The following is an 11,939-nucleotide window of genomic DNA, read 5'->3' as shown; positions in this document are numbered from 1 at the left end:
TTTACAGAACATAACTTGTTTTTTTTTTTTGTTTTTTTAACTCTAGATCTTTCTGCGGGGAAGATCTTGGGTATAAACAGTCTATTGCTGTGTGACAGACGTCATCTTTGCTGTAAACACGTGTGATCTGTAGGAGGCTGGAACGTTGGATAGGAGAAGCGGGGAAGTACTTTCCTGGTTACATCACCTGTTCACCTGTACAGAAGGAAAGTGAAAGCCAAACAGAACTTCCCACAGTCATTTCCTTTCTATACTTCATTAAAGAAACCTGGACATCATGAAAATGAATATGTTTTTTTGCTGTGGACTTGGATATAAAAGACTCAGCATGGAGAGTCTTGGTAGAGTTCTGAAACCAGCACTGGAGAGGCTGCAAGTTCTGCAAAGATTTCAGACAAAAGACCTATTGCAAGTAAGTGTACATTCTATATGATGAAGCTGATCAATGAGCAATAGTACAAACTTCTTGACAATCAGTATAAGTGCTATTTATACCTTGGCTTATGGTTCTAATTTTTCTTTTTTATTCTTGTTGCAGAAATGCACGCTGTTATCAAATTGGTGGTGGCCACCTTCTTATGCTGCTCATTCCTTCAAAACACAGCGGTGGGAAAGCCAATGCATTGCCACCCGTCTATACTTAAAGGGATACTCATCAGTGCCATGCCACATGTCAAACAACTAAAGGACCAATACGTAAGTGGATCTAGCAAAGCAATTCTCTTGATACCCAGTAACTGTAAAAGACTGGTCCTCTTTGCACACTTGATAATTCAATGAAGGGGAAAAAAACAGAAAATTGTATTCTCACCTTTCCTGGTGCATCTTCATAGCAGCATATGATGGGGGTTGTGGAGCTGCCCACTTAACGCGATAGGATTGGAGGTCTATATATTTTGAAGACTACCCCCTAGGACCCCATTCTTTCTATCACCAAAAGCGTATGCTAATATGAAGATGCATCAGGAAAGGAAACGTAAAATCTTTCATTTTCCTGGAGTATCATGGCAATTTACGATGGGGAATTAATCACCATATACATGGAGGGTTGTAGGGAAAAAAAGCAAAAATTGAGGTCTTGTTGGGGAGGAGTGTTTCTAAAATGTATATATGATTCTGTCGGGTTGAGGGGGTGAAATATAACCTATCACATGCTCCATGATGCTTCAGGAAATAAGATTTTTGTACTTATCATGAAATCCCTTTCTTGGAGTCCATTAAGGAACACAGGAATTCTTAGAATTCTTAGACAGTTGGGTTATAATATCTCTATCCTGTAGGAGGCAGTATAACCTGACTGTCTAAGAATCCCTGTGTCCCTCAATAAATATCCCTATCCTGTAGGAGGCGGTATAACCTGACTGTCTAAGAATTCCTGTGTCCCTCAATAAATATCCCTATCCTGTAGGAGGCGGTATAACCTGACTGTCTAAGAATTCCTGTGTCCCTCAATAAATATCCCTATCCTGTAGGAGGCGATATAACCTGACTGTCTAAAAATTCCTGTGTCCCACAATAAATATCCCTATCTTGTAGGAGGCAGTATAACCTGACTGTTATAACCTGACTGTCTTAGAATTCCTGTGTCCCTCAATAAATATCCCTATCCTGTAGGAAGGCATTATAACCTGACTGTCTAAGAATTCCTGTGTCCCTCAATAAATATCCCTGTCCTGTAGGAGGCAGTATAACCTGACTTTCTAAGAATTCCTGTGTCCCTCAATAAATATCCCTATCCTGTAGGAGGCAGTATAACCTGACTGTCTAAGAATTCCTGTGTCCCTCAATAAATATCACTATCCTGTAGGAGGCAGTATAACCTGACTGTCTAAGAATTCCTGTGTCCCTCAATAAATATCACTATCCTGTAGGAGGCAGTATAACCTGACTGTCTAAGAATTCCTGTGTCCCTCAATAAATATCCCTATCCTGTAGGAGGCAGTATAACCTGACTGTCTAAGAATTCCTGTGTCCCTCAATAAATATCACTATCCTGTAGGAGGCAGTATAACCTGACTGTCTAGGAATTCCTGTGTCCCTCAATAAATATCCCTATCCTGTAGGAGGCAGTATAACCTGACTGTCTAGGAATTCCTGTGTCCCTCAATAAATATCCCTATCCTGTAGGAGGCAGTATAACCTGACTGTCTAGGAATTCCTGTGTCCCTCAATAAATATCCCTATCCTGTAGGAGGTGGTATAACCTGACTGTCTTAGAATTCCTGTGTCCCCCAATCGATATTAAAGAAAAGTGCATTGCTTTGACCCACCAGAATATTAGTTCTACGAAGAGGAATGGGAATTATGGAAGAAGAACTGTAGAAGGATCACAGTGTCTTTTTATATGAAGTCATTAGTGGTGATGCTAAAGTTTAGGGGGTCTCCATATTGCACTTCAAGGCATGCCAACTGCAACATCTAATGCTGACCGCAGACCTATAGATTTTCGAAACAAATGTTCTGACAAACTTTCATACAAACATTCTAATCTGTACATTTTATGACGTGGTTAATATGGTTCAAAAATACTTAAAAAATGTTTGCTTTTTTTCATTTAATTTTTTGGCATGAGAATGCAGTTGACAGTAAAATTGGCCACAACATTGGGATAATATAATGAAGGAAGAATGACTATTCTTTTTTTAATAATACAGATTTAACTGGTGGTACTGGGTCTAGTGGTTGACACTAAACAATGTGTATTGGGTGAATGGCGGTTGGTCTGTTGGTCAAGCAATTGAAAATGAATACAAAAATTAAAAAAAAATAATAATAAAATGCTTTTAACAATCGATTTTTGGAGTGAATGAACTTTCCCCGAACCACATTCACGGTTAGAAATTTGTTCGAGAAAAATTTTCCATTCTCCTTTGAATTTTCCCCTCACTGTGGTCGGAAATAAATGCTAATTTGAGCCCACTAATTATTAGAAATTCAAATGAATGTTCCTAAAATACATTTTTTTAAAATTAAATACAATTACGTGTTGCCACAACTGCTGGAGCCACGGGTGCAATAAGCATGCTCTGGAGCTGTCAGCAATCCCTGGCATGCATTAGTGGCTGCAGCTTCCAGAAGAGCCTTGCACACCGCTATTGTGAGCACAGAGGCTGATTGCTAGAGCTGCAGGAGAACTGAAGAACAGATCTCTTTTAGGAAGTAAAATTTGTTGCTAAAAAATGCTTCTTTTATCACAAAAGTATACATTGTTTTGAAATCTGGGCTAAGCTCCTTCCAGGTAGCCCTGCTTAAAACTCTGACATAATGGAGAATGGTGGGGTAACTGGTGACAGAAGTGTCAGATCTCTATTATTTTTGCAGGGCTGGTATCAGGGGTGGACTGACAACTCATGGGGCCCCCGGGCAATAGGAGAAGCTTATGGGGCCCCCGGGCAATAGGAGATTATGGGGTCCCCAGGCAATAGGAGATTATGGGGCAGGTATATACAAAAGTGTAGCGCTATTATACCAAATCACCAAAAAATAATAAAAAAGTGTATTATTACATGCACAGAATGTGATGAAAAAAAAGAAAAGGGAAGAAAAAATCTTTTTTCTTAAAAAATACAGAAGAAAGTCTCTGGTGGTCTTCAAGTGTCACTTATGTACAAAAATTATTCATAGTCCAAACTTGAATGAAATGATCCTGTTCACCACGTGAATAACCAATATGGAAAGCTAATGTGATAGGACCACCACCCAGAAGGAATGCAGGCTTACCAGAAGGATTGGACTCATAAGAACATACGTTCGATGAGTCAGATAGGCTTGCATTGCCAACCGGCAATGAAGGAGGACCTTTGAAGTGAATAGCAATGGAACTCCAGAGGCATCAAGACTTTAGGGGAACCTCTTCTGATAGGTAGTTGCCCGTCTCAGGAAAATGGCCCATACAAAATAAAAAGGGGCCACATAGCATAATTCCGTAGGTAAAACACATTTGATTGCTAAAAGGTAAAACACTTACATTTTATGCAGTAAAAAGGCACTTAGTGTAAAATTGAGGCGGCAGTGGAGTCTCCCGACGTGTTTCGTCTCACTAGACTTCGTCTGGGGTGCTCATCCACTGCTGGATTATGGATTAGGAGATTATGGGGCTCCCAGGCAATAGATTATGGGGCCACACAGTATACACACACATACAGTATACACACAGACACACAATATACACGCACAGAATACACATACACACACTGAAAAGGTACTGGAGAGGTGGGGCAGCTATAATTTTGGGATTTTTAAAAAAACACAGATTTTTACATACTGTCCCTGGTTTTATTGAGGCTGGCAACCCTGATGGGGCCCCTTAGTGGCATGGGGCCCTCGGGCAGTGCCCGAATGGTCAGTCCGCCCCTGGCTTGTATCTAAGTAAATAAGAAGAAAATACAATTATGGATATATTAATTTATATGTTTTCAGTATTAAAAAAAATGTTCAGATGAAAAAGTGTAAAGTGTAAAAGCCCCACTAATGTAAAGTCTAATGCCCCCTCTAGTGTAAAAGTGTGAAATGGTGGGTCACTTTAAATCGTGCATACAGAGATTGATTACATTTTTGTGGAATATTGGATATTAGTCAGTGGGTTTGATATGTGGTCTGATCATCTCTTGTTCACGTTTGTCTCTTCCTGCAGGAACGGGAAAGCCGCCATCCAAAATGTCGCCATGTGTTTCAGATGAATAATTTCCCCGAATGTAACCTAATGGTATGAATTATCATTATTTTTCATGATTCTGTCGCTGTTTTTACGTTTTTTTCAAATCACTTCTAGAGTGCCGCACTCATTTTTGGTTTATCTTTTATTTGTGGGCTTGTTACTTTCTGTAGTTTTTATATCACTTTTTGTGTATAAACTGAATCAGTACAAACAAGCAGGTTCGCTTTATTCCCTACACCCCTGGCAGAATATATTTTAAGGCTGGGTTCAAACTGTCCTGTGTGCATTACACTGCACATGGTAGGGCACATATGTAGGTGTAAATGGGCCCATATAGTTTCCCCTTCCCCTTTGCACTAATCCATACCCCATAGATGTGATCCAGCCCCTTAGGAAATACAGTAATACCTCGGATTGTGAGTAACACGGTTAATGAGCGTTTCGCAATATGAGCTATTATTTTTTTTTAAATCCTGACTCAGTTTGCGAGTTTTGTTTCACAAAACGAGCAGGATTCAAGCCTCTGCGGTGTACAGTACCGCATTTGGCCAGAGGTGCGGGGGGGGGGGGGCGTTCGGAGCGGCTCGGATGCACTCGGAAATACTCCGTTACCGAGGGTTTCTGAGTGCATCCGAACAGTCTCCGAGTATTTCCAAGCCTCTCCGGCGCCCCCTACCTCTGGTCACATGCTGTACTGCATACAATAGAAGAAGTCAATGTGGAACGAATTATCTTAGTTTCCATTGACTTCTATGGGGAAACTCGCTTTGATATGCGAGTGCTTTGGATTACAAGCATTCTCCTGGAACAGATTATGCTCGTAATCCAAGGTTCCACTGTAATAGGATTTCAATTTCAAATGTGTTTTCATGCAGCAAAATGCAGCAAATTTGTACATAGTATTCAGAATCTGCTTTACTTTATTTAGCAGCCCTGGGCAATACTATTTACCATTGGGGTTACCAAAATGTTGTCATCAGTTGGAATTTACATGGATGTAGAGGTTGCCATTAAGCTGCCCTATTTTCCATAGCAGTAGTCGCCAACCTTTTCGGACCTCACGGACCACTAAACATACAATTTTGAATCCCGCGGACCACTAACATGAATTTTACATACCCTATACACACAATGCTGTGGCTCTCTGTACCCCTCCCCCTGGATCACACTGCTGCCTTATACATACAATGCTTCAGCTCTCTGCCCCCTGCACCATGACACTGCTGCCTTACACAGACTCATCATGGAACCTCACCTCCTTATCCAGCCATGTGCTCGAGCTCTGTGCTCCCTCCCACAGTCTGTGATCAGCACTGCCATTGGAAGTCCCCTCTTTCTTCACCTCCCGCTCTCTGCACTACTCCCGACTCCTCCCTCTGAGTTCACAGGGGCCAGAACTACAGAGGAAGCATTGGAAACAACATGGGTGCTATAAATCCGCCACTATGTTGATTTGCGGCAGAACCCCCGAGATCACCAAAATTTTCTCATGGTCAATCAATGGTCCACAAACCAATGGTTGGCGACCGCTGCACTATAGCACTGTTTGTTAACTGTCATTGAAAATGTGCACATCTGTCAGTTAATTAAACGATTCATCGTGAGGCATAAAGTCAGTTTTTTAAAATTTTTATTCAGATTTTTACAGTATAGCCTGCAATGTGCTACTGCCACAAAAATTATACTCTAAGTATACTCTATATATACTATTTGCAGGTAATACTTGCTTACAGTGATTGTAGGCATATTGGTGCATTTGCAGAAAAAAGGCAAAACTTTTTGTTTCATTTTTGCCATCTTTGTCCCCATTAGGGAGATTTACCTTAACTTCCTTTCCCATAGCCACAACAGGAAGTGAGAAAATCCCTGGTGGTCACCAGAACTAGTGTCTCCACTGGAAGATTCCCCCTCTATTCCTGTCCTGGTGACAACCCAAACACTGGGAAAGACTTTCATTTTCGCCTTCAGTGATAATGGTAAACAGGACAATTAGAGAGGGTGAATCTCCCTAACGAGGGCACAGACAGCAATACAAATCTGATGGTTGTTCTAACCCCTCTCCACTCTTTTCAAAACTAAAACAAAAGGTCTTTTATGGGAATAGAGCCACGTTTCCATTTAATGGTGATCTCCAGGCAAACATCTAAATAAATGAAGTACGGTGCACTCATGGAAGTCATTTTACCTATCAAAGATCTTACATTTCTGTCCATCCGCTTCTGAGATTAACTAGGCTCTGCCCCACAGCCCTATCTGGCAGGGCAGGAGACCAGATCTTTCTCTGTCTGTGACTGGACAGTGGAAGGAGAAGTATCACACTGATGGGCTCATCTTTTTGTCTCTGTGCTCTCTTCTATCAACATGGCCCTTGTTAGCACATGAGCACTGCAGAACAACTGATTGGCTCTGTGTGCTGCTTCTCCCTCTCCCAGTCTGAGGGACAAGGTACTTACAGTGCTTGCATTTATTGAAAAAACATTTTTTAATGATGTATTAATGACTACAGAGCTGCATTCATTTTGTCTTTTCTGTCTGTCTAGATTTTAGCTTTAAATGTGTCCTGATTAAAAGGCATAAAAAGGATTTGTGTCACCTCTGTGTACTGTACTCATCATTGCTCTACTGCTTTATTTTTCCAGGGGATGGAGAGACTTCCTTTGTCATTATACAGGTTGTCACTGGTTGTGAAAGTCCTGGAAAATATGGCGCCGGACTCGCTGGTGAAAAACAATCTGGAAACATTTGCTATAATGCAGACCGAGTTGTCCAATTGTGTAAGTATGAAAAATCATTTTTTCTTCCGTTTAGCACATGTAAGCTATTGTCTGCTGGGTGACTTGTGCACACTTCCGAGACAGAATAGCTGATTTTTATGGATTTTTAGATAAACACTTTATTCAAATTCTATGGGGTACATAGTCCATAGAATTCAACTAAAAACGAATACTAAACCCAGAGGAAAGCAAAAACACATATAAAGCAGGGTCTGATTTACCCTTTAAGGCCTGATTCACACCTATGCAGGTTGCAGTTTGCGTTTTCCAATACACGCTTTTCATCCATTGAAGTCTATGGAACCAAAAACCAGGAAAAAAGGCCCTTTCCATAAAATGCACAGCTGTGAACTACATCCATAGGGAACCATGTTAAATGGACTGTAGTGTGTTTCTGAAAAACTGAAAATGCGCTAAAAAAAATGCATAAGTGTGATCCAAGCCATAATGAGGAACAACCTTCCTGATTCCTAAAGGCAATTGGACAATGTTAATCAACATTCCACATTATTATAAATATTAACAGCCATTTAAATTGTGTGCACTACCGAACACACCCAACCCTTTCCAAAGGGTTTGCATAGACAGAAAGGGGTAGAACCTTTGTTTTCTTGCTGTCTGCATCCCATTTGGTAGATTTCCCTTCACTTCCTGTCCTAGGGACTCAGCAGGAAGTGAAAGGAATCTCTACAAAGCGAGAGGATCTGCCCTTCTAGACAGGTGTTGATTGAACAGATGTCCCAATCAGATTTATGCTTGCTTCTTGTTTTGGTGGCGACAGTGAAATTCTGGATTTTTTTTACCACTTTCTATCTCAGTGATAGAGATAGAATAGAGAGCCTGAATCTACTAAGTGGGGACACAGACAGGAATAAAAAATGGCAGGGGTTCTAACCCTTCTCTGCTATTCAAAACTGAAAAATGTCAACTAGAACCAGCTCTCATGAAAGGCTATTACACACTTTCACAACACTTGGAGTAAAGAATCCTTTCCTGCTTTAAGTGCAGGGTAACACTGTCTTTCCTCTATCAATAACTATTTATTTTAGTATTTCTGGACCCCATATTATAGTAAATACACAATACAGAGGATTGTAGTTTATGCGTTATACATTTAGCATGATAATTGTGTAAATTGTTGCATACAGAAGTTGCTTGGCTAACACTGAAATATTTTTGCAGGAGGTAACAAAATCCCAAAAGGGAGAAGTCTGTCAGCGACGTCTGATGAAAGAGATGGACAAGGTATGTCAGGAACAAATGACAAGCAATTTTTGATACATGTTGTGCTCTGATGTTGGGGGGGGGGGGGGCACGCTGCAACCTTGAGCCAAATGCTTGGCTCGCAGTTGGTGCATTGTATTTCAATATAAAATCCCGCTTTGTCCGCTGCTCTACCACCATTTGAAAAGCGATCCTTCATGGATCGCTGTTCAGAGGGGTGGTGGAGAGTGCTGCCTGTGTAAATGAGGCCTAAGTCGGTTTCAGACCTTCTGTGTGTTTACACTGATAAGGCTGCACTGATGGGTGGCACTGAGGGCACTGATAGGTAGCACCACTAAAGGGCACTGATAGGCACTGATAGGAGACACTGATAGGCAGGACTGATGATGAGGCGCTGATGGGCACTGATTTGCAGCACTGATCAGCACTGAAAGGTGGCACTGGTGGGCATTGATAGGTGGCACTGATGGGCAGCACTGATTTGCACTGGTGGGCACAGATGAGGCGGCGGCTGTCCGTGTTTTGGACTGATGTCCCTCTGACAGAAGCCGGTGATAGTTTTTTTTTTTCTCAAAAATAGCCGTTTACTGGCTCTGTTTACAACACATGATTAGCTGTCAATGGCTGACAGCTGATCACATGGAAAGGGGTCAGGGATTGGCTCATTGTCTCATTGACTCGCTGATCGCAGAGCGAGCCGCACGTGCACCGCATGGGGCATGCAGGCAGAACGGGAGGACGTATGAGGATGCCCTCCCGGCAATTTAGGCCCACGCTGTAGCCGTCTTTCGGGTTAAATTCAGAACATTGGAAACAAAGAGAACAAGCCTTTATGTATGTGACTACTTCCATGCTTAAAGGTGACAGTGCTGGGGGCCCATCATCAAGCACCAGTACTGTCTCTTGAAAAAGAGAAGAGAGCCACATGCTACCCAAAAACCAGAAGTACTGGCTATTTTTCTTCACTCCCATCGGCAAAATGGAGTGGCCGGGGAACTAATCAAAGGTGAAATGTGCTACTGATTGAGCCAATATTAAAGTGAATCTCTTGCTCTTTCCTGCAAGCTCACTTTAACTCATCCACAGGTCTGCAGCTACCTTTCCAGTCTGCACATTTCTAAAAATACTGGGGAAATGGTGTAATGAAAATTATTGCAATATTTATCCTACTGAGTGAAGCACTAGTATTGAGCAGAGCTTAGCACTGGAGGCATGGAGGCAACAGGGCTGAAGGGGCTGAACCGTAAGCGGTGCATGTGGTGATATAAAAGGACAAATGCCTTGAATTTGATTTATTTCTAGACAGAGTACTTCTTCTAATATCAATCTATTACTATGTATCCTTCTAGGTTTCAGCAGAATGTCTACAGAGCAATGTTCTGTTCAACCTTGTCTGGACTCTTATGGAAGATGTGGGCTTTGTCCTTCCTGGGGATCATCACAGGGATGTGCAGAAAGGAAGTCTGCCAGTCAGCCCCACAGTTCAAAAATCTTCAAAGAAACGTAAAGGAAAAGGAAAAGGAAAACACAAAGGCAAAAAGAACAAAGCAAAGTCGGAAAAAACTGCTGCAAAACAAAACATATAACCACAAAAAAAACCCCAACAAAACAACACTTAGCCATGCCTTTTTAAAGAAGACCCAATAAGCTGCTGTTGAATTGAGATTGACAATGAAACTCTACCTGGTTCCTTCTTAGAGACTTACATGACTTGACATTTTACCTTATCTACTGTGATATAGTGTTATTGTTGCATACAATATGTTTTTATTGTATATATTTAATAATAAGTATATATGGATTTTTGTGGCAATGCCATAAAATTTTGTGAAAGCTTATTATGTAGTTTTATTATGTATTTATTTAACATGTATTATTATTTTATATTATAAAATGTGATAAGAAAAGTTTATTTTCTTCTAAATGTTCATTTTTTTGTTATATTGACAAAAATCTTTAAATATCTTTTACCTACTGTGATAAAGCGTTATATCGGCATACAATATGTTTTTATATTGTAAAATATTTATAATGTATATTTAATAATATTTACAATTATTTAATATTATGTATGGACGGATTTTTTAATGTATTTAACCTTAATATTTTTTATTATAAAATGTGATAAAAATGTATTTTATACCAAACGTTCAGTTATTTTTTTTTATATTGATTAAAATGTTTAAAAATGTATTATTCTTGTATTGATCATTTTCGTTTCTTATCAGCAAAAGCGCATTGAATTACACCCCGTTTAAATCTGTCACACTTGCTTAAGTCTGCTACACATAGAAAGACTGGCTTCCTTTTAATAAAGACATGAACACAATCATATATACTATATGTAATAAAACTCATAATCTACTTTTAGCAAGCTGTCCTCTACTAATGGCTTCAAAATAGATATTGAATACATTGTGCTTTTATTATAGCATTACAGCATACATATTTTGGCATTTACATGGTGACACTTTGAACCTCATCAGCTCTTTGACAGGAGTATGCACTTGTAGTGCTGTAGTGTGACAGCGACAGTAGAAGACATATTAAAGTATATATTAACCCCACCTAAATGAAGTTTCCTTAAACCATTGTGTATCATAAATAACTGCCATATTTTACACCAAAAAAAAATTGTTTTTATCCTTTCTTCCATCTCCGTGTTGCTGATCTGCTGCAGGCTCTTTGCTGCTTCTTCCTGTTTACATGTACTTCAGTGATGGCTGCATGCCATTTCTTAGGACAGGTTCCCTAATGGTGACAACAGTGAACTAAACTTGCATAAGGTGTTGATACGGCCACTTGTAGTCTCCATCTCCTGTGTGCCATGGTGACATCGCAGGAGCACAACTGGGAGACATGGACAGAATGTTGCTCCTTCCCCAGTAGGAAGTGCCTGAATATGGACCTTTTTGGCAGGATCACCAGCTGTTATTTTAGGGCTCATTAACATGAAAGTACTAAGTGACGTTTGGCCATACAGCATAAAATACGTCTGTATTTGCACGCCTGGGAGCCCCCCTCCCTGTTCCCTCTAGGCTGCAGATGGGCATCGGTCAGGCTGCACTGATGGCAATGGTGAGGCTGCTACATTGATGGCAATGGTGAGGCTGCTGCTTTGATGGCACTTGTGAGGCTGCATTGATGTGGACTGATGAGGCTGCATTGATGGCAATGGTGAGGCTGCAGATTGGCACTGACCCTTATTTTGCTTCAAAGTTCCTTATTTAAAACTTACGTTTTTTTCCTGAAACTTCCCTCTTAAAATGAATGTGCGTGTTATA

The sequence above is a fragment of the Aquarana catesbeiana genome, linkage group LG09, assembly GCF_042186555.1.
Source record: "Aquarana catesbeiana isolate 2022-GZ linkage group LG09, ASM4218655v1, whole genome shotgun sequence".
NCBI classification, from domain to species: domain Eukaryota; kingdom Metazoa; phylum Chordata; class Amphibia; order Anura; family Ranidae; genus Aquarana; species Aquarana catesbeiana.
The sequence above is the reverse complement of the archived record's forward strand: the minus strand, read 5'-3'. Positions refer to the sequence as shown.